The 23869-nt window shown below is 43.4% G+C and overlaps 1 pseudogene; it reads right to left on the reverse strand.

Annotated features, from left to right (window-relative positions):
* Positions 1–1689: 1689 nt before the first annotated feature.
* On the reverse strand, positions 1690–2432 carry LOC116561567 (annotated as a pseudogene).
* Between the last annotated feature and the right edge of the window lie 21437 nt (positions 2433–23869).

Raw genomic sequence — 23869 nt, forward strand, 5'->3', positions numbered from 1 at the left:
TTTTTAAGAGACAGACTGGCTTTGCCACCCCGGCTGGAATGCAGTCATGTGACCATAGCTTACTCTGCCACCTCAAACTGCTGGGCTCAAGAGATCTTCCTGCCTCAGCCTCCTGAGTAGCTGGGACTCCAAGCATGCACCACCATGACTGGCTAATTTTTTAAATTTTTTTAGTAGAGACAGGGTTTCATTATGTTGCCCCAGCTGGTCTCGAACTCCTGGCCCCAAGTAAGCCTCCTACCTCAATCTCCCAAAGTGCTGGGATTATAGATGTGAGCCACAGTGCCCAGCACTAAGAGACTCATTTTAGGTCCAAAGATACAAGTAGGTTGAAAGTGAAGCATGGAAAAAGATAGTCCTCATAAACAGTAACCAAAAGAATGCAGGAGTGGCTATGCTAATAGAAAAATAGACTTTAAGTCAAAAACTGTCACAAGAGACAAAGAAGGATATTATATATTAATAAAAGTTTCAATACAACAAGAAGATATAATAATTATAAACGTTTATGTACCTAATAACAGGCCATTTATATATAAAGCAAAAATGGTCAGAATTGAAGGGATAGACAGTTCTACAAAAATAGTTGGAGATTTCAATACTCTATTTTCAATAATGGATTGAACAATCCAAAAGGAGATAAGGAAAGAGAGGACTTGAAAAACATAAGCCAACTAGATATAACAAACATATACAGGACACTCCATCCAATAATAACAGCATACTTATTCAAGTGTGTCTGAAACCTTTTCCAAGCTAGACTACAAAGTAAGTTTCAATAGATTTTTTTTTTTCTTTTGAGATGGAGTCTTACTTCATCATCTAGACTGGAATGCAATGGCATGATCTCGGCTCACTGCAACCTCCGCCTCCCAGGTTCAGTTGATTCTCCTGCCTCAGCCTCCTGAGAAGCTGGGATTACAGGCACCCACCATCATGCCCAGCTAATTTTTGTATTTTTGTAGAAATGAGGTTTCACCATGTCAGTTAGGCTGGTCTTGAACTCCTGACCTCAGGTGATCTGCCCACCTTGGCCTCCCAGGTGCTGAAATTACAGGCATGAGCCACTGCATGATTAAATAAGATAAAAGTATCTTGTTTAATCACAATGGCATAACATTAGTAATCAGAAAAAATTTAAAAATAATTTTAAAAGAACTAGAAAAAAATGAGTAACAATAACAGAAAGAAAACTGGAAAATATATAAATTCATAAATCTAAACAATACATTCTCTCTCTCTCTCTTTTTTTTTTTTATCTTGCTGTGTCACTTAGGCCTGAATGCAGTGGTGAGACCTCAGCTCACTGCAGTCTCAGCCTTCTGGGCTCAAGTAATCCTCCCACCTCAGCCTCCTGTGTAGCTGGGATTACAGGTGCACACCACCACACCTGGCTATTTTTTTTCATTTTTTGTAGAGACAGGGTCTCACTTTGTTGCCTAGGCTGATCTTGAAATCCTAGGCTCAAGTTATCCTCCTACCTCAGCCTCCCAAGTGCTGAGATTACAGGTATGAGCCACCACACTCAGCTTAAACAATGCACTCCTAAACAACGAATAGGATCAAAGAAGAAATCACATGCCCAAAATAACGGGACACAGAAACAATGCTGAGGGGGAAATTTATAGCTATAAACAACTATGTTAAACCATATGAAAGATCTCAAATCAATAACCTATCTTTTTGTTGTTGTTATTTAGTCTTTATTTCATAATCATAAACGTAACTCTGCAATCCAGCTAGGCATGGAAGGGAACAAGGAAAACATGGAACCCAAAGGGAACTGCAGCGAGCGCACATATTCTAGGATACTGCAAGCAAATTGGGTAGAGGGGTGCTCTCCTGAGCTACAGAAGGAATGGTCTGGTGGTTGAGATAAAACATAAGTCAAACTTATTAGAGTTGTCCACAGTCAGCTATGCTGATCTACCTGCTGGTCTTGCCATTCCTGGACCCAAAGCGCTCCATGGCCTCCACAATATTCATGCCTTCTTTCACCTTGCCAAAGACCACATGCTTGCCATCGAGACACTGAGTCTTGGCAGTGCAGATGAAAAACTGGGAACCGTTTGTGTTGGGTCCAGCATTTACCATGGACAAGACATGGACAAGATGTTGGGACCTGTATGCTTTAGAATGAAGTTCTCATCATCAAATTTCTCCCCGTAGATGGACTTGCCACCAGTGCCATTATGGCATGTGAAGTCCCCACTCTGACACATAAACCCTGGAATGATTCTGTGAAAGCAAGACCCCTTATAACCAAATCCTTTTTCTCCAGTGCTCAGAGCATGAATGTTTTCTGCTGTCTTTGGAAACTTGTCTGCAAACAGCTAGAAGGAGACGCGGCCCAAGGGCTCGCCATCGATGGCAATGTCGAAGAACACCAGGGGGTTGACCATGGCTGATACTACAAGGCTCCAGGCAGCAGCGTCTGCAAAGCCCAATAATCTATCTTTATAATTTAAAATACTAGGAAAATAACAAACTAAATTCAAAGCTAACAAAAGGGAGGAAATAAGATAGAACTGAGATAAATAAAACTGAAAATTAAAAAAAAAAAAAACCTGAGAAAATCAATGAAATCCAAAGTTGGTGCTTCAAAAATATCAATAAAAAATTGACAAACCTTTAACTAGATTGAGTAAGAAAAAGGGGAGAAGACTTAAATTACTAAAATCAGAAAGGAAAATGGAAAAAGTAATATCAATTGTACTAAAATTAAAAAGACTATAAGAGAGTACTATGAACAATTTTATGAAAATAGATCAGATAACCCAAATGAAATGAACATATCCTACAAAACACAAAACCTACCAAGACTAAATCATGAAAAAATAGAAAATCTGATTAGATGTCTTAACTAGCAAGGAAATTGAATCACTAATCAAAAATCTCCTGACAAGGAAAAGCCCTGGATTTGATGATTTCCCTGGTGAATTCCACCAAGCATCTAAAGAATTAACAACAATCCTTCTCAAATTTTTCAAAGAAATTTAAGAGAAGATAACACTTTCTAACTCTTTCTAGGAGGCCAGCTTTACTCTGATACCAAAGCCAGTTAGATACTATTAGGAAACAAAACAAAACAAAACTACAGACGCAATATTCCTTATGATTGATACAAAAATCCTCAACAAAGTACTAGCAAAATGAGTTCAGATGAACATTATGAGGATTATACACCACAACCAAGTGGGAATTTATTTTACCCTGGATTGCAAGGATGGTTCAACATATAAAAATAAACTAATGTAATACATCATATTAAATGAATAAAAAAAACAAATGTGATTATCTTAATTGATGCAGAAAAAGCATCTGACAAAATTCAACACATTTCACGATAAAAACACTCAACCAGCTAGAAATAGAATAAATTACTTCAATATAATAAAAGCCATAATGAAACAGCCACAATGGTGGAAGACTGAAAGCTTTTCCTCTAAAAATGGGAAAAAAGCAAGGATGCCCACTCTTGCCACTTGTATTTAACATGGTACTGGAAGTTCTGGCCAGAGCAAGGAAAAGAGATAAATGACATCCAAATTGGAAAAGAAGAAGTAAAATGATCTCTGTTCATAGATGATATGTTCTTATATACAGAAAACCCTAAAGATTTAACATAAAATTTAAAACTAATAAAAATAATTCACCAAACTAGAAAGACACAAAGTCAACAAATAAACACAGTGGCATTATTATTATTTTTTTTTTTGACACAGAGTCTCACTCTGTCACCCAGGCTGGAGTGCAATGGTGCAATCTTGGCTCACTGCAACCTCCACCTCCTGGGTTCAAGTGATTCTCCTGTCTCAGCCTCCCGAATAGCTGGGATTACAGGCCCCCGCCACTATGCATGGGTAAATTTTTTTTGGTATTTTTAGTAGAGACAGGGTTTCACCATGTTGGCCAGGGTGGTCTTGAACTCCTGACTTCAGGTGATCCACCCACCTTGGCTTCCCAAAGTGCTGGAATTACAGGTGTGAGCCATGAAGCCTGGGCCACGGTGGCATTTCTAGTCAATAACAATAAACAGGTCGAGTGCAGTGGCTCACACCTATAATCCCAGCATTTTGGCAGGCTGACGCGGGAAGATTGTTTGAGACCAGGAGTTTGAAACCAGCCTGGTCAACATGGCAAGACCCCATTTCTACAAAAGAAAAAACAATTTTTTTTTAATTAGCCAGGCCTGGTGGCACATGCCTGTAGTCCTAACTACTAGGGAGGTTGAGGTAGGAGGATCTCTTGAGCCCAAGGATTCAAGACCAGCCTGGGCAACATAGCAAGATCCCATCTCTACAAACAAAACAAACCAATAAATAATCCAAGTAGAGAAATCAACAAAAAATTCCATTAACAATAGCATCAAAAATAAAATACCCAGGGATAACTTAACCGAGAAGACAACAGACTTCTACAGAAAGACAATAAAACATTGCTGAAAGAAAGGTTGAAAGACACAAACAGATTTAAAGACATCACATGTTCATGAATGGGAATATTTAATATGGTTATGATGTCAGTACTGCCAAAAGCAACCTACAGATTGATGTGCTCTCTATCAAAATCCCAATTACATTTTTGGTAGAAATGGAAAAATCAACTCTAAAATGTATATGGATTGTCAATGGACCTCAACTAACCAAAACAATTTTGGAAAAGAAGAACAGAGCTGGAGGACTCACAACCTAATGTCCTACAAAGCTACAGTAACCAAAACAGTATTGGCATAAAGACAGACAGACCAATGGAATAGAATTTAGAGCCCAGAAATCACATGTGTGGTCATGTGACTTTGGACAAGTGGATCTGAGATGATTCAATATGGGGAAAAACAGTCCTTTCAACCACTGATATTGGGAAAATTGGATACCCCTAGGGGATAAAAATAAAGTTGGATTCTTATCTCACACCACATATAGAATTAACTGCAAATGGATCATAGGCTGCGCGAGGTGGCTCATCCCTGTAATATCAGCACTTTGGGAGGACAAAGTGGGTGGATCACCTGAGGTCAGGAGTTCGAGACCAGGCTGGCCAACATACAGTGAAACCCCATCTTTACTAAAAATACAAAAATTAGCTGTGTGTGGTGGCGCACGCCGGTAGTCCCAGCTACTTGGGAGGCTAGGGCAGGAGGATCACTTGAACCTGGGAGGTGGAGGTTGCAGTGAGTCGAGATTGCATCTTTATGCTCCAGCCTGAGCTACAGAGCGAGACTCCATCTCAAAAAAAAAAAAAAAAAAAATGGATCATAGACCTAAACCTAAGACCCCAAATTGTACAATTTTACAAGAGAACACAGGACAAGAGCTTCACATTAGATTTGGCAATTATTTCTTGAATATGGCACCAGAAGCACAGCCAACAAAAGAAAAAATATTGGACTTCATAAAAATTTAAAAATTTTGTACATCAAAGACACTATCAACAGAGTAGGATAATGCACAAAATGGGAGAAAATATTTGCAAATCTTATATTTGATGAGATTAATTTTCAGAACATGAACTCCAAGAACTAAAAAAAAAATCAAATTTAAAAATGGACAACGGATTTGAATAGATATTACTCCAAAGAAGATATATATATATCTGATTTTCTGAATTCATGTGCATATTAGCACATGAAATATATATATATATATATATGGCTAATATGCACATGAAAATATGCTGAACTTCACTAATCATTAGGAAAATGCAAATTCAAACTACAAGATATTCCCTCAAACCCATTAGGATGACTACTGTAAAATACACACACACGCACACAAACACACACACACCCAAAAAAGGAAAATGAAACAAAAAACAGAGAATATGAAGTGTTGGTAAGGATGTGGGGAAATTGGAACTCTTGCACATTGTTGGTGGGAATGCACAGTATATCCACAGTATAACCACTGTGGAAAAAGTATTCCTTAAAAAAATTAAAAATAGAATTACCATATGATCCAGCAGTCCCAACTCTGGGCATACCCAAAAGAATGGAAGAGAGGATCTCAAAGAGATATTTGTACACCAATGTTTATTGCAGCATTATTCACAATAACTAAAATGCGGATGCAACCCAAGTGTCCGATGATGAATGAATGGATAAACAAAATGTTGTCCATGCATACGATGGAATATTATTCAGCCTTAAACAGGAAAAAGGAAAGAAATTCTGGCCAGGTGCGGTGGCTCATGCCTGTAATCCCAGCACTGTGGGAGGCCGAGGTGGGTGGATAGCTCGAGGCCAGAAGTTCGAAGCCAGCCTGGCCAACATGGTGAAACCTCATCGTTACTAAAAATACAAAAAGTTAGCCAGGCATGGTGGTGTGTGCCTATAATCCCAGCTACTCAGGAGGCTGAGGTGGGAGAATCATCAGAACATAGGAGGCAGAGGTTGCAGTGAGCCAAGATCGCACCACTACACTCCAGTCTGGGTGACAGAGCTTGACTCTGTCTCAAAAAAATAAACAAATAAAAATAAATCCTGACATATGCTACAACATAGATGAAGCTTGAGGGCATTATGCTAAATGAAATGAGCCAGTCACAAGAAGTCAAATACTGTTTGATTGCATGTATATGAGTGATATGGTTTGAATCTGTGTCCCTGCCCAAATCTCATGTTGAATTGTAATCCCCAATGTTGGAGGCACGCTGGTGAGAGGTGATTAGATCATGGGGGTCATTTCTCATGAATGGTTCAGTGCCATCCCTTTGAAGCTGTTCTCATAATAGTGGGTGAGCTCCCATGAGATCTGGTTGTTTAAAAGTGTGTAGCACCTTTCCTTCCCCTCCTGCTCCTGCTCCTGCCATGTGAGATGCCTGCTCCCACTCTGCCTTTGCCATCATCGTAAGTTTTCTGAGGCCTCCCCAGAAGCCAGCACTGTGCTTCCTGTATAGGCTACAGAACTGTGAGCCAATTAAACCTCTTTTCTTTATAAATCACCCTGTCTCAGATATTTCTTTATAGCAATATGAGAAAGGACTAATAGAATGAGGTACCTAGAATAGTCAAAATTACAGAGACAAAAGTAGAGTGGTGCTTGTCAGTGGCTGGCGGGGGAAGAGGGAATGGGGAATTATTATTTAATGGGTACAGAGCTTAGTAAGAGAGTTCTGGAGATGGATGCTGGTGGTGATAGTTGCACAACAATATGAATGTACTTGACACCACTGAACTGTACACTGAAAATGCTAAAGATGGTAAATTCTGTTGTGTATATTTTAGTACAAAAAATAGAAAAAAATTAAAGCAGAAACAAGACTTTCTTAGACAAACAAAATTGTTGCCAGTAGGCCTGCCTTGTAAGAAATGTTAAAAGAAGTTCACGCCTATAATCCCAGCAGTTTAGGAGGCTGAGGTGCTGGATTGCTTGAGGTCAGGAGTTCAAGACCATCCTGGCCAACATTCAAAACCCTGTCTCTACTAAAAATACAAAAATTAGCCAGGCATAATCAGGCATGATGGCGTACACCTGTAGTCCCAGCTACTTGGGAGGCTGAGGCATGAGAATAGCTTGAACCAGGAGACGGAGGCTACAGTGAACCAAGATTATGCCACTGGGTGACAGAGTGAGACTGTCTCCAAAAATATAATAAAAAGAAATTCTTGAGAGAGAAGGAAAATGATATAGATCCAAAACTCAGATCTACACGAACAAAGGCAGAGCATTACAGAGAGAATAGGTGAACGTAAAACAAAACCCAAAGGGTTTCCCTTCTTTTCTGTCTTCCTACAAATGCGGTCAAAGGTGAGTTGTAATCATTTCTAATAATTTGTGTGCATTCTTATAAATATTAAATTACTTCATACACATTATAGGTAAACATATATATTTCTAAATTATTATTGTTTAGATGACAATTTTTAGTTAATTCTAGTGAAATAAAGATGTTAATTTTAATCTGCAAAACCACAATTACCTAAAATTATTTTTGTCCCTTCTCTACATACTCTTGTTAGAAAAAAATTGTGTGCTCTTGGTTTAACAGAAATTTGAAATCAAGAGAACTGATATGCTGTTATTTTCCATAGAAGGTTTTGGACTGGCCAGTTTGCATCAGGGAAAATCATCATTATTTTTGTGCTTCGAAGCTCTGCAAAACTGCTTTTCAATTTCCTCAAAGCTGACAGATAGTGAACTCTCTTTTATCTTTCTTGGCATGCTGGTTTCCTCCATGGTTTTAGGTGGGCCTAGAGATCTAAGTCATGACCCTTTTTTTTTTTTTTTTTGAGACAGAGTCTCGCTGGCAGGCTGGAGTGCAGTGGCACGATCCGGGCTCACTGCAACTTCCGTTTTCCTATTTCAAGCAATTCTCCTGCCTTAGCCTCCCGAGTGGCTGGGACCACAGGCACATACCACCACGCCTGGCTAATTTTTTTGTATTTTAAGTAGAGACAGGATTTCACCATGTTGTTCAGGATGATCTCGATCTCTTGACCTCATGATTCGCCAAACTCAGCCTCCCAAAGTGCTGGGATTACAGGTGTGAACCACCATTCCTGGCCAGTCATAGCCTTTTTTAAAAGCTACAGGCTGAGCTGAGCAAGGTGGCTCATGGCTGTAATCCCAGAACTTTTGGAGGCCAAGGCGAGTACATCACCTGAGCTTGGCAGTTCCACACCAGCCTGGGGAACATGGTGAAACCCTGTATCTGCAAAAAATTTTTTAAAAAATTAGCCAGGAATGGTGGCGCACACCTGTGGTCCCAGCTACTTGGGGGACTGAGGTGGGAGGATTGTTTGAGCCCAGGAGGTTGAGGCTGCAGTGAACCAGGACTGTGCCACTGCACTCTTGCCTGGGTGATGGAGTAAGACTCTGCTCAAAATAATTAAATAAAAATAAATACATGCATACATACATAAAAAGCCACAGGTCTGTCCGAGTGCAGTGGTGTTCAGAACTAATTGATGACAACCAGTTACAGACTTCTTTGTTTTTTCTCCCTTCCCATTGTTTCATTTGACTAGTTAAAAAAAAATTTTTTTTGAAAAAGAAAAGCTACAAAAATATCGTTTGAAGAAAGAACAGAAGACACCAGATGAGCTGTGCATTTTCCTTTCCAGTAACACAGTGCACTGAGCATGCATGTGCATGGGTGTGACCCGCACATCCCCCTGGTACACCCTGTGAAGACAAGACTGGCTGTGGTGTGTGGCTGCTTCTCTGTGATCTAACGTCCCCTCCCTCAGCAGATGCAGAAGAACAACACCTTGGTCACAGCCCCAAGGTCGCATCACTCAAATAATAGAATAGTAGTGCAATATGCTAAAGCTGAGCTTTAGAATGCGCAGACGCAGAAGAATAATGACAAAAATGAAATACTGGGAGATGTCGAGAAAGAGCCTCAGTGTCAATCCGAGGCAAGGCATCAGAATACAGAATGTCTTTTCCTTTTAAATCTGCTGGACATTGTTTAAACATTTCATTAGTTTTCCTTTAAAATGCCTATGTCTATCTCCACAGCCAATATCTGGCATAGAGTGATTTCTCTGAAATCATGGTTTTCTGTGAAATGATATTTTATCATTATAAGAGTTACTGACATTCTCCTTGTCTTCCATTAATGAGAATCCCTAGCTGAGTCTCATTAAATAATCTGCTCTAAACATCTACAGTTTCCATTTTCTTGAAAGTGAAAAAGGACCCCATAAATTTTCCTAAAGGAGCAAGTCTGAACTGAAGTTACAGGAAGTGTCACTCTGCAGTTGGTTCCACATCTCAACCTCAGTGGACACAAGATGTGTTTTCTTTTTCGCCCATGTTTAGGATTCTTTAATACACCCCCTATGTATTACTTCACAGTTGCAATTTCATTGAATCTAAAAGAGTTTGGATGACCTATGAAATTGAGCTTAAAATTATGAATGAAATTTAGCATGGCAGAAAAAGTTCAGAACTCAGAATCACCATGCTGACAAAGTATTTTTGCTAGGTAGAGTTTTCAATTATGAAAGTGTGAAAGGAAAATAAATCTTGGGACCCCAAAATCACTCAGCCAAAGGGACAAGTGGAGCTGGGAACTGCTTAGGGCAAAGCTGCCTCCCATTCTATTCCTAAACAAAGATGGCTGCTAAGATAAAAAAGCGACACACGTCCCTCACAGGGAACTTCCCTGTGGACAAAGGACAGACAGAACTCAAATTCATCCCTCTGCCCACTGAGATAAATGCGTATCTGATTGTCTCCTTTGGAAAGGGCTAATCAGAAATTCAAAAGAATGCAACTGTTTGTCTCTTATCTACCTATGACCTGGAAGTCCCCACCTGTTTCAGGCTGTCCCACCTTTCCGGACCGAACCAATGTACTTCTCACATTTATTGATTGGTGTCTCTTATCTCGCTAAAATGTATAAAATCAAGCTGTGGCCAGACGTGGTGGCTCACGCCTATAATCCCAGCACTTTGGGAGGCTGAGGTCGGCGGATCACCTGAGGTCGGATATCCTGACCAACATGGAGAAACCTCTCAACTAAAAATACAAAATTAGCCAGGCATTGCAGTGCATGCCTGTAATCCCAGCTACTCGCGAGGCTGAGGCAGGAGAATCACTTGAACCTGGGAGGTGGAGGTTGCGGTGAGCCAAGATCGCACCACTGCACTCCAGCCTGGGCAACAAAAGCAAAACTCCGATTCAAAAAAACAAATAAATGAATAAAACCAAGCTGTGCCCTGACTACCTTGGGCACATGTCATCAGGATTCCTGAGGCTGTGTCACCCGCATGCGTCCTTAGCTTTGGCAAAATAAACTTTCTAAATTGACTGAGATCTCAGATATTTGGGGCTCACAAAAGTAAGATATGCTAGTTGCAAAAATTTTCAACAGAAAATCTGTGCAAAAACAAAAAGGATAAGACCCTGAAGATCCCTACCAATTTCCATCCTAGTACCCAGAGTAAGTTTTTGGAGTGACTCTTTCCAGCTGTTTGCATGTGTACATGTGTGTGCATGTAATTTGCTAATCATACTATATTCACTGTTAGTAAATTCTCTTTTTTTCTGAGATGGAGTCTCACTCTGTTGCCCAGGCTGGAGTGCAGTGGCACTATCTTGGCTCACTGCAACCTCCACCTCCTGGGTTCAAGCAATTCTCCTGCCTCAGCCTCCCGAGTAGCTGAGACTACAGGTGTGTGCCACCGCACCTGGCTAATTTTTGTATTTTTAGTAGAGATGGGGTTTCATCATGTTGGCCAGGATGGTCTTGAACTCCTGAATTCAAGGATCTGCCAGCCTCGGCCTCCCAAAGTACTGGCATTGCAGGTGTGAACCACCATGCGGGGCTCAGTAAACACTCTTTTTAATTAACAATATATCAAAGACATTTTTCATGTAATTTATTTATTTATGTGTTTTTTGAAACAAGATTGTGCTCTATCACCCAGGCTGGAGGGCAGTGGTGTGCAGCTCACTGCAACCTCGAACTCCTGGACTCAAGTGCTCCTTATGCGTTGGCTTCCCAAAGCTGGGATTACAGACATGAGCCACTGCACCTGGCTCACGTAGCTTTAAATATATCTTCTGAAGAAATATTTAATTCTGCAGATTTTATTTTTAAATTAATACATGTTCATGGTAAAAAAAATAAAATAAAAAATTGTGAATAGCACAAATAGCTGTATGCCAACCTCACTTTCCAGGCTGCCAGTACCCCTGCTCAGAAGCAGCCATGCTGTTTGGGCTCTTTCTTTCTGGTGAATCCATCAAAGATATGTTCTACTATTTCAATATTAATCGAAGCTCTCCCAAATCCCTCTGCAGGTTACACAGTGACCATCTACCTCTTTGGCCAGACACATGCAGTGCTTCAGAAATGGGATTGTCCTGATAAGAACAGGACAAAAAAGAGCCCATGTCTAGCACTGGATTTATAATCTAGGTTTCTGAAACCCATAGCATTGTCATAAAAGCAAAGATTTTTTGCCACTAAGGTGACATGGCTTGGATTTGTGTCCCCACCCAAAACTCATGTCAAATGGTAATCCCCAATGATGGAAGGGGAGCCTGGTGGGAGGGGATTGGGCCATAGGGGCAGATATCCACCTGCTGTTCTCATGATCCTGACTGAGTTCTCCTGAGATCTGGTTGTTTTAAAAGTGTGCAGCACCTCCTGCTTCACTGTCTCTTTCTCCTGCTCCAGTCATGTAGGACGTGTTGGTTTCTCCTTCCCCTTCCATCATGATTGTAAGTTTCCTGAGGTGTCCTAGCCATGCTTCCTGTACAGCTGTGGAGCACAGTCAATTAAATCTCTTTGTAAATTACACAGTCTCAGGTAGTTATTTATAGCAATGAGAGAACAAACTAATACATAAAGGTTTTTTTAAAAAAAAATTACTACATCATTGAGTAGTAACATAGAGATGGTAAAGTGCAAAAATCTCCAATTTGTAGCTTAATGTTTACATATGTGAACATTCATCTAACCCTACTTAGAATAAAATATGAAACATTTCCAGACATCTGGAAAAAAATTCAGCTTTCAAGAAAGAAACAAGGTTTTGAGTTCCAACAGACCAAGAATCCAAAAGGATTAGAGCATAACATTTATACATTAAAATGTCTCTCAAAAAGATACAATTTTTTTCCGGGAGAAAAAAAGTCTCTCAGAAGACACACTGCACCCTGCTTCCAAGAAGGGGACCGGTAGGGTATTGTGGACTGTGTTGGCCCCTGGCCCCATGTGCCACTGTGCAGAGCCAGAGCCTCTAGAGAGGTGATTAAGGTTAAATGAAGGCCTAAGGCTGGGGCCCTCACCTGATAGGGCTGGTGACCTCATCAGAAGAGGAGGGACAGGAGAGCTTTTGCCTTCTTTCTAGGTACCGGCGGGGCACAGTGCAAGCCCCCTAGAGACGCCCTGGCACCACAGAGCAGGCAGGAGGAGGGTGGTGAGGTGCCCCCAGGGTTCCCACACCATGCTGACATTTCCCAGGCTCCTAGAGGCTAAGGGAGAGCTGCAGGGTCCTCAGCGATGGGTGTTTCATTCTAGGCACCGCAGGCTGGACAAACTGGGTGCCAGGCAGGACCACGGACTCCCATGGGAGACACAGCAGAAGAGGATCGCCTGGTGCTCAGGCTGGCCCACAGCACCCCCTGTGCTGAGACACAGGTGCCAAAGCAGAGGCCACCATGGAGAGGAGGAGGCTCACATCCTCCTGCACGGCACAGCCTTCACTTCACAGCCTAAATGCCCCCGAAGAGCCACATTTACCTGAAAAAGGCTACCTGGTATTTCCCACTTGTCAGGCAGGCTGAATACTCAAGGCAAAACCTCACAACATAGGAAAACATAACGTTGTTCTATACCCAAGTTGTGATCTGTGAAATCTGAAGTAACAATAACACCGTGGATGGGGCTGTGTGTGCATATGTGTGTGTACCTGTAAGGGTTATTGCCGAGTTTAAAATGAGGAAACTGAGAGCAGCATAAGAAGATTAAATTATTTATCTCCCGGGCGAGGTTCCATGGTCCCGGGGAAAGGGGCCAGGGAAGTCGCACCAACTTCCTGGGGCATGGGGTTTTTATGGCTAGGAGGAACGAGCAACAGCTGGGTGCTCTGATTGACTCCAGCGGAGTGGGATTGAGATGGGGGGGCCACTAGTGGTTGTTGGGTGGGTTTTCCGGTGGGAGAGCCGGCCAGGAGCCTTGCATCAGCTGGAGCCTTCCAGGGGAGCCATGCGGCAGAGCTAGGTGCCGGGTGCAGAGCCTGGTCCTGGGTGCAGAGGTGGGTGTGTCCAACCTCCTGACGAGGCAACCGGCCTTACAGTACCCATACCTCTACCCATCTCCCCACATAGCTGCAGTTTTTCTAGTTTACAAACGGTTTAGATTTGGATTCTGGAAAACCCAAGATAGATTATTTTCATCTGAAAGGGGCCAATAAGCAGACCATCAAAAGCTGAAGTCCTTCCCTTCCCCTGCAGATCAGGGGACCATCAGAGCAAGGATGTTTTAGCAGGAGGCCACCCTGATATAGCTCGCAGCACCGTCAGTCCTGTCCCTTCCTGAGTCTGATGTGTTTCAGCTGAAGGGCAGTCCTGGAGGATCACAGAGCCGGTCTGCACTGTCTGTGAAGGGGCCTGACCAGCTACAGATATGATTGCTTACAGGGATACCCCTGCAAGGAGGGACTCTGAGGAAATAAGTCATTTCCACTCTCTCCAGATACTGGTTTATTTTCTTTGGGTTTTGTTGATCTGGCTCCCAATAGTCCTTTGTGATATCTAATCCTAGTATGTAAAGAAGACATTGCAGTGGCTTTGGAATATGTGGTCTAGATGAGGCTGAACATTTCCTGGCTTTGCTTCCTTGTATATTTCCATTAGGGTGGTCATAAGGGCACACTTGTTGGAGATCTGAAGGTGGAAGTAAAGCAGGAGGTGTCATATGAGTCATACACATTGTCACCTGCCAGTGGGCTCGCCTCGGGTGTATGGGAAGGCAGCTGTGGCAGGGCTCCACCTTCCCTGGGCCAAGTTCTGGGTCAAGTGTAAATGTCAGCTCAGTGACAAACAGCACCAGCTCCTCCTGCAAGGACACTTGGCCCATTGGAGCCGTGAGAGCTGCCACCTCAGTCTATCCCTGGGGCTCCAGCTCATGCTTGTCCCTGGACCCTGCTGCCTCACCTTACATCCCCCTCACCTCTGCCTGCCCTTGGAGACAGCCTTGGATAGGTGACTTAGCAGCTCCCACAGTTGCCGAAGGCCAAGTCCCTGTGACAAGTAACGTCAGATGCACCAACATATGTCCCTGTCTCCAAGAGGCTCAGCTTCTCTGATTCATTGCTGACTGATAGCAGAATTTGGTACTGGAAATGGGCTGGTCCTAGAGAAATGGTATCTTAAAGATGAATTCTCTGAATTGATCCTGGGTTTTCAGGAATTGGTTGTCTAATCTGATTAGGCTTAAAATTTAATGATTCTGGCTGGCTGCCATGGCTCATGCCTGTAGTCTTAGCACTTGGGGAAGCTGAGCCAAGCAGATCAATTGAGCTCAGGAGTTCAAGATCAGCCTGGGCAACATGGCAAAACCCTGTCTCTATAAAAACTTAGCTAGAGGTGGTGTTCACCTGTAGTCCTAGCTACTCCAGAGGCTGAGGTGGAAGGATCACCTTAGCCTGGGAGGTCAAGGCTGCAGTGAGCCATGATTGTGCCACTGTTCTCCAGCTTAGGCAACAGAGAGAGAGAGAGAGACCCTGACTAAAACAAAACAAAACAAAACAAGAACAACAACAAAACCTTATCTCCTGTACCAACAAACGGAGCCAAGATACCTAAAAGCCACATCCAAATTCTAAACCTGTGTGTGGCTGAATTACAGCACAAATGGATCCTCCACTGCCCTGGTCTCTTCTGCTAATATTAGGACACTGATCAGGAGGGAACGGGACTCAGGGTTGGAATAAGGACATATAGGCAGGCTCCAGTGATGCAGGGGACCTTAAACCCTGCCGAGGTCCACCAAGACTTCTTTATCCACAGAAGCAGATCTTCATCCCCTGGCCAAGGACATCCCTATACCCCTGCCTGGGAAGACGCTGCTTACCTTCCTCAGAACCACTCCTTGTTCTAGACCCAGTACCAGCCTCAAGTCCCAGCAGATCCCTGAGGGAAAACAAAAGAACTGCCTGATTTTGCCAATTTCTATTGACAGAAGCCTGGGAAATAAGTGTGGAAATGGATCTTAAGGGTGTGAGATGGAGTTTGAATGAAGGTAAAATGATATTAGGTCAAAGTTATCATTGTGGGATCATTAAGCTGCCTCCAGATCCAATGTATTAGTTTGAGGCTGGGGGCGGTCTCAGTTTGCCTGCAACATTTTCTGAAACATGGCCCACACCAAATGAAATGGAAGTGCTGGGCTTCCTTGGTGTGCTCCAGAGGAAAACGGGTATGCAGGGGCTTTGGGAGGTGGAAATATCAGAGTGCATTTATTATGTGAGATCCGCTCACTCGCCCCTCCCAGTGTCCCCTAGGTGGGCCCAGAAAACATGCTCACCACCAGGGCTCTGAGAAACAGATTTGTTTGGGGAGCTCCAGCATCCCTGAGGAGCGCTGTGGTGGACAGGAATTATAGCGGAAGAGGAGCCGTTTCATGAGTACCACTAATTCCATGTGGATGATAGGTTCCAGGGTTGCAGAGATTAAAGGGCATTATTTAATCACCAAAGACAAACTGGGCATGGTTACTGTAACAGACACAGAATCAAAGCAATCTGACTCATAGGGACCCACAGTGCTGGCTGTTGGTCAGGATGTCCCTAGAACTAAAACATAGTGGAGGCCCACTGATGTCCTATCTGAGCTGTGTAATCAGAAATGTTTTCCATTTAGTAAACAGAAATCTGACCTGAATTGCCTAAAACAAAGTTAAGATTCTTTGGTCACATCCCTGACATGATCCATCCCACACACCCAGAGCCCCCTTTACGTAGGGAGCCAGGTCTCCTGAAGAAGGACCCCACTACACTGCCAAACATTTCTATTGTTGGTCTTCATCTCAGCCTTCCCTAAAGGGGACTGCACCTATTTTCTAGTGTGACTGTGCACCAGAGAAGGCAAAAGAATCAGATGTTAGAGGACTAGGAGCTGGCTCTGAATTGACACCAATTCCTGGAGATGCAAAACACCACTGAGGTCCCGCAGTCAGAGTAGGAGCTTGTGGAGGGCAGGTGACCAATGGCATTTTGGCTCATGTTTCGTCTCACAGTGGTGTCCCCAGTTTTGGAATGCATAATATCTGGAATAGATATGCTCAGGAACTTGGAGAACCCATACGTTAGTTGCCTGACTTGTGGTACAAGGGCAATTATGGAAGGAGAGGTCCAGAGGAAGCCACTGAAACTGCCTCTACCCAAACAAAAATCTTAAACCTGAAAGCAGTATCACATTCCTGGAAAGACTATAGAAATTAGTGCCACCAACAAAGCAAAGATGCAAGTGTGGTGATTCCTATCAGATCCCCATCCAAGTCTCTTATTTGGTCTGCACATAGACGGATCTATCTCTGGGGATGACAGTGGATTGTGCCTCAGTCAGGTGGTGACTCCACTTGCAGCTGCTATTCCAGATGTAATTTCATTGCTGGAGCAATTAACATATTCCTTGACTTCTCTATGGAGCTATTGATTTGACAAATGCCTCTTCCCTTTAGTAACTATCATTAGAAGAAGTTTGCTTTCACTTGTTAAGGCCAACAATACACCTTCACCACCCCAACTCTGACTATATCAGCTTTCTAGCCCTGTGCCACAACTTAGTCAGCAGGAACCTTGATCTTTCCCCTCCACTAGTACATTACATTGAGAAAAACATGCAGTTTGGACATTTGAGCAGGACATAACATGGAGTAGCAGCTGCTTGTGTCAGAGTTTGAGAAATCAAACCTCCAAAAATGTTAAAGGGTCCAGTGGTCTGGGGCATGTCAAGATATCTCTTCCAAGTGAAGGACAAGTTTCTGCAACTGGTCCCTCCTACTGCTAAGAAAGAATAACACTGAGTGGGCTTCACTGGATCTTGGAGGCAAGGCATGAGTCATCTAGGCATGCTATTCCAGCCCACTGACCCAGTGGCTGTTCCAGACGCCAGTTTTGAGTAGTGCTCAGAGTAAGAAATATCTCTGTAATAGGTCAGCTGTGCCAGCTGCTTTGCATTTGGGCTGTGTGACTGCAGAACTGATGGGGCTTAAACTGTCAGTGATGGATAAGGAAGCAGCATGGAGCCTTTGGCAGGGTGAAGGCAGTGCAAACCCTCAGATTGTTAGAATATGCTCTCCTCAGTGAACACTCTCCTTCTGAGAAACAATTTTTGGCTTGCTACCGGGCTCTAGTAGAGATTGAATGACCGTGGGCCGCCACGTTCTCCTGTGGCCTGAGCTGCCCATCAGGAATGGGTGCTGACTCACGAGCTATCTGCTGGACGTGCACAGGCGCACTCCATCTTTAGTGGAATACACGGCATCAGGCTCAAGCAGGTCAAGAAGGAACAAGCTGCATGAGGAAATAGCCCACCCTTCCTCCTGCTGCGTGGCCATCTCGCTCTCCTCCCATGCTTGTGGCCTTATGGCGATTCCTTATGACCTTGAATTTCATTCATGTTTTAAACTCACTTTGGCTGGTGATCACCTAATGTAATAGTAATTAATTTTCAGTCTTGTTTTCTAAAATAAGGGTCTGTTGACACCTGCCCTGCTGTTAGTGTGCCCTACATGATCTGTAGATCTCTCACCTGGGGCCCTCTCAGGTGACTCTAATGCACTCCCACAAGGAGCTCCAGGAGCCATATCTGTCTCCATCTGCAGCCTCCATCATGCCCCTCAGGCTAGCGATAAGTTCCTCTGAAACACCTAGCAACATGGTCCTGACTTAATTGTGCTTCCACTGGGATTTGGATTTCACATGGAGACCCCTGGACACTAATCCTCTTAACCCATAAGAATGGTGAGAATTTTAGGCATAATAGGAGCAATAAGGAAGTTGAATTCCAGTCATTTTTTTGGTCATGTCATAAATATCAACAGCAAGCCCTGCTCTGATTCAAATAATACAGACATTAGTTAGGCAAACTCTAATAGGCAAACTCTGACTATAAATTAAGTAGCATTTGGAGACTGGGTGATAGGGTTCATTTCACTAAAACTGGGCTAGAAGCTTCTAAGCAGCACAGTGAGGTAGGGTTTCTGCAGGGGAAGGCTGGGCACAGACTGCTGAGGGCCCCACAGAATGTCACTTAAGGGAGTCACCTTGGCTCCACATCTGTCTGTGGCTTTGTCATCCCATTAATGTCCCCTTGTCAGTGGCTTGGGATTGATGGGACTCAGGGTTACTGACTTGTGACAACTAAACTCATAAAATGCCAAGCTGTGTGGTCAACTGAACCAATTTGCTTATTGAAAAAAATCACTGTGAATTCTTCTTAATCTGGCCCATGGATGTTTTACCAGGAGGCAGAAAGCTTATCTGGAAGTGGGCTAGTGGGCATGGAATCAAAGCAAGAGTGGCTGTCACTGGACCCAAATGTTTCATTGCATCAGATCCTTGCAATGGATGGATGGATGGATGGATGGATGGATTGATGGATAGATGGATGCACAAGATAGGAATATTCTGCCATGTTAAATAGAGACTTCCTTCTGTGCTTCGCCACCATGCTCTCTTTGTTACTAGGCTCCTGAGGAACACGTTATTTCTTCAGGCATGTTACTGCAGACAGCTAGATTTTAGTTGTGTTTGGTTTGGTTTAGGAGCCAGTTTGTTTCTTTAAGCGACATTCACTACGTCTGACCTCATCCTTATGTGACTTTATAAATTTTCAGGGGGAGCAGTCTTCAGTATCTCTTTCCTTGCCTTTCTAGTATTTGCTTTTGCCTGTCACAAAAGGATTGGTACATTTGCTGTGTACCAAAGATGCATCACTTGAAAGAATCAAAAATAACAATCGCTACATGCATTTAAGTACATAAAAATATATGAACTCCAAATAGTATCTCATAAAAAATTGGTTGCCATTGGTGCTTTCTAGAGCACTATTTTGAAAATTGATAAATAAAAGGAAGGAATAAAGCATCATCTATCCTGTTTTGACAGTACTTTCAGAACACCTTAGTAGTTGATGAAGGAAAGTACGTTTTGATTTTAGAGATAGGGTCTCACTCTGTCGCCCAGGCTGGAGTGCAGTGGCACAGTCACAGCTCACTGTAGTCTCAGCTTCTTGGGCTCAAGCAATCCTCCTGCCTCAGCCTCCCAAGTAGCTGGGAGCATAATGCCTGCCACCACCATGCCTGGCTAATTTTTTATTTTTTGTAATGACAGAGTCTTTCTGTGTTGCCCAGGCTGGTCTCAAACTCCTGGCCTCAAGTGATTCTCTCACCTTTGGCCTCCCAAAGTGTTGGGATTACAGGTGTGAGCTACCATGCCTGGCTTAAGGCAAATTGTTTATAGAAAGAAAAGTCATGGCCAGTAAATGCGGGAGGAAATGGAATTGGAATGTTACTATATTGCTTTCTCTAATAAAATAAAGATTTAGGCAAAGATTACCAATGGTTACTAAAGTCCATCAGGTGAGAGGGTGAAGTGGTGCTTCACAGCGATGGGTCAGACACCAACTGTGTTGACCAATCAATCTTAGTTTTACTAAAAGTAGGACAACTAGACATGAAGTGCCTCCAGATGTGATACCAAAGTGCACAGCGCCAACCATGGAGGGTTCCTGCCAAGAACGTCGCATGGCAATCTAATGGGCACCCAGACATAATGATCAGTTTACAGGAAATAGAGGAGAGATGGATCGACAAATGTCACCACAAAGATGTCATCACCACATCCAAATTGTGGAAAATTTTATAGGACAAATGACCAATGTTTTCCCTCAGGAGTAAACAGCATGGGGGCCTAAAGGGAAAGGGCATTGTTACAGAGGAACAGAGGCCCAGCTGCCACTTGCAGGAAGTGCGCTGGGTGGACTGAGCTTGGATCCTGATCCAAGCAAATCAACAGCAAAGACATGTTTTTGACATAACTGTGGAAAACTGAAGACAGACCAGGCGTTAGAAGATATGAATGCATAAATATGGATCTTGCTGAATGGGATAATGATATTGCCATCGGCTAACCAGTTGTAAAGAGCCCTTATTGGAGTGATGAGTAGAACGTTACAGGACACCTGGGGGTAAGTCTGTGAGAAGAGCAGTGCTGAGAACGGCTGAGGCTGGGGCAATCCATGGGGTTCATGACATGATTCTCTACACTGTAGTGTATATTGGAAACATTCTGCAGTAAGTTTAACAAATTAAATCACATTTGAGTCCAGGCGAAATGGCTCACCCCTGTAATCCCAGAACTTTGGGAGGCCAAGGTGAGCAGATCACCTGAGGTCAGGAGTTCAAGACCAGCCTGGCCAACATGGCGAAACCCAGCCTCTACTAAAAATACAAAAATTAGCCAGGCATGGTTGTGTGTGCCTGTAGTCCCAGTTACTCGGCAGGCTGAGGTAGGAGAATTGCTTGAACCTGGGAGGGGGAGGTTGCAGCGAGCTGATATGGCGCCACTGCACTCCATCCAGCCTGGGAGACAGAGCGAGACTCCATCTCAAAATAAATAAAGAAATAAGCCGGGCACGGTGGCTCAAGCCTGTAATCCCAGCACTTTGGGAGGCCGAGGCGGGTGGATCACGAGGTCAAGAGATCGAGACCATCCTGGTCAACATGGTGAAACCCCGTCTCTACTAAAAATACAAAAAAATTAGCTGGGCATGGTGGCACGTGCCTGTAATCCCAGCTACTCAGGAGGCTGAGGCAGGAGAATTGCCTGAACCCAGGAGGCGGAGGTTGCGGTGAGCCGAGATCACGCCATTGCACTCCAGCCTGGGTAATAAGAGCAAAACTCCGTCTCAAAAAAAAAAAGAAATAAAAAATAAAAATAAATGATATTATAAAAAGAGACCACTTTTGCCAGTACCGAGTGGCTGCGCGATGCCTGGGAACCGGCTCAGAGAGCAGCCTGGAAGGCTGCAGGACTCCCAAGCTGTTGACACAGGACAGCTCCAGACACACCCCTTTCATCAAGCACAGACTTTACCAAACTTCTAGCAAGGGCCAGAGAGCAAATAATTTTTGTCTTTTCAGGTCAGATAGTCTCTGTCACAACAACGCAACTGTGCACAACTCTACACTGGAGCACAAAAGTAGCCAGAGACAATGTGTAAACAAAGGCCTGCTGTGAGCCAACAAAACTTTATTTAGGAAAACAGGGGGAGATCAAATGTGGCAAACTCATGTTCTAAGGAATCCCGGTCAGCCACAGGAAAGGAAACATGTGGCCTTGATGGAAAAGTGATAGCAGAACAAAATATAGCTACCAAATTGGCATTGTGGTGCGTGGCTGCGGTCCTAGCTACTCGGGAGGCTGAGGCGGGAGGATCACCTGAGCCCTCTGGAGGCTGAGGTTGCAGTGAGCTATGATGGCACCACTGCACTCCAGCCTGGGCAATAGAGTGAGACTCTGTCTCTTAAAAAAAAAAAAAATATATATATATATATATATATATATATATAGTCTCTTAGTATGTAGTTTCAAATTATTTTATTTCAGGAAACTTTTCTTAACAATTGTAGTGTTGTATTCACTTTGGATTTCTTCTTCAGGGACTTCTATTATCTGTATGTCAGCTTCTTCCCCTGTCTTCAGTATTATCACTTTCTCTTGAATCCTTTTTTCAGTCTTCCTTTCTTTCTTTTTAATAATTGTTAAATTTTAGATTAGCTGTAGATTTATAGAACAATTGCAAGGCAAACACGGAGTTCCTATATGCCCCACGCCCGGTTTCTCCTCTTGTTAACATCCTACATTAGAATGGCAAATTTGTCACAATTAATGAACTAATGCTGATCCATTGTTTTTTTTTGTTGTTGTTGTTGTTTTAATCTTTTTTCTTTTTTTTAAGGAAGGGGTTTCACCATGTTGGTCAGGCTAGTCTTGAACTCCCGACCTCAGGTGATCCGCCCGCCTTGCCCTCCAAAGTGCTTGGATTACAGGCGTGAGCCACCACACCCAGCCATTGTTATAACTAAAGGCCACCATTTATTCAGAGTCCCTTAGTTTTTACCCGATGTCATTTTCTGGTCTGGGAGCCCGCTGAGGATGCCCCGTTGCAGTTGGTGGTTGTATTTGCCTCCTCAGGCTCCTCCCGGGCTGAGAGTTCCTCACACTTTCCTTGTTGCTGATGACAGTCGGTTTTGAGGAGGACTGACCTGCTATACTCTCAGCTAGGATGTGTCTGATGTTTTTCTCTTGATTAGATGGGGTTTAGTATTTGGGGAGGGAGACCATAGAGGTAAGGAGTTTTTTCACACACCATGCAAAAGCACACACCACCAGCATGGTTCAACGCACGGGTGCTAACTTTGGTTACCTGGCGGAGAGGGCCTGATGTATTTTTTATTTTAATATAAATAGCACATTCTTCAGCTGCTAATTGCAGTACCATTCTTGAATATTTAGGTGATAGATGCTGTGATAAGCACTTTAGATCTCACTTTTTCCTCTCAACAACCTTGCAAACTATAGGTACGAATATTATTCCCATTGTACAGATAAACAGAACTTTTACTCCGTCTCACACACACACACCCACACATATACACACACTCTCTCTCTCTCTCTCGCTTAACTATGGTAAAATATACATAAAACTTACTATCAGAACCATTTTTATCCCGCACAGCTCAGTGGCTTCAGTAGCTTCCCATTGCTGTGTGACCACCGCCCTCCCTCTCCAGCACCTGCTCATCTGCCCCATGTGTTCGACGTCTCGCCTCTTCCCAGTAACACCAAGGCTTTCGGTCTTTGGGAGATTCAGCTGGCTTCAGAGCAGCAGGCCCACCCTGAATAGTCCTGGGGCCAAAAGGGAACAAGCTTCTTCCTTTGGGTGGGGAACAGTTCATGGTGGTGCTCACATGTCCCATGAAGGCTGGCACGGAACTCGATTCCATATAGTCACAAAGGACTTGGGCCAGCTGACTGCCACCTTGTAACTCAACATCCAGAACACCAGCCTCATCAATCACCTGGGCAGGGAAAGCAATGTGCATGGCTGTGCACACCTCCCGCATCCCTGTCAGAGCAAGCCACGTGCCCCCGCTGGCTGCTGGGAGCCTGAGAAATGCAGAGGAATAAACAGCACCACTGACCCTGTATCTGCGCAAGATTGGCTCCCAGACCCCTTTGGATACCAAAATCTGCAGATTCTCAAGTTCTGATATAAAATGGCGTGTGTAGCACTGCATATAACCTGTGCACATCCTCCCGCATACTTTCAATCATCTCCAGCTTGCTTATAATACCTACTGCAATGTCAATGCTAGGTAAATGGTTGCTATACTG

Source organism: Sapajus apella, unplaced genomic scaffold (genome assembly GCF_009761245.1).
Source record: "Sapajus apella isolate SASKATOON/1434 unplaced genomic scaffold, GSC_monkey_1.0 scaffold29, whole genome shotgun sequence".
NCBI classification, from domain to species: domain Eukaryota; kingdom Metazoa; phylum Chordata; class Mammalia; order Primates; family Cebidae; genus Sapajus; species Sapajus apella.